Source organism: Syngnathus leptorhynchus, unplaced genomic scaffold (genome assembly GCF_054491065.1).
Source record: "Syngnathus leptorhynchus isolate UIUO unplaced genomic scaffold, UIUO_Slep HiC_scaffold_522, whole genome shotgun sequence".
NCBI classification, from domain to species: domain Eukaryota; kingdom Metazoa; phylum Chordata; class Actinopteri; order Syngnathiformes; family Syngnathidae; genus Syngnathus; species Syngnathus leptorhynchus.
This window is the reverse complement of record NW_028232435.1, coordinates 2,501-2,814: the sequence shown is the minus strand read 5'-3', so window position 1 is coordinate 2,814 and position 314 is coordinate 2,501.

Sequence of the window (314 nt, the reverse complement as noted above, 5' to 3'; positions counted from 1 at the left end):
CGGCCGGATTCGCGCCACCCTGTCCACCGCGAGTCTCCCCAGACTAACCCGAGTTACCGCCCAGCTCGCCTAACCTTGCACTCGCTCTGCCAAACGGTCGTGTAGTCGGCGGGCCGTCCTACGGGTCGCCCTCCCTCCCCAAACGCGCGGCGGGATAGCGGCAAGGCGGCGGCGGCGGCCAGCGGCGTCGGGGCGCTCACACCGGAGAAGAGGCGTCTTACGAGGCCGGGCGCAGCTCCCTCTCGTTTACTTGCTGAGTAGCGGCGCTCGAAGGTTCCGCGGCGAGCGCGGCTCATCCCATTGAATGTCCCTGC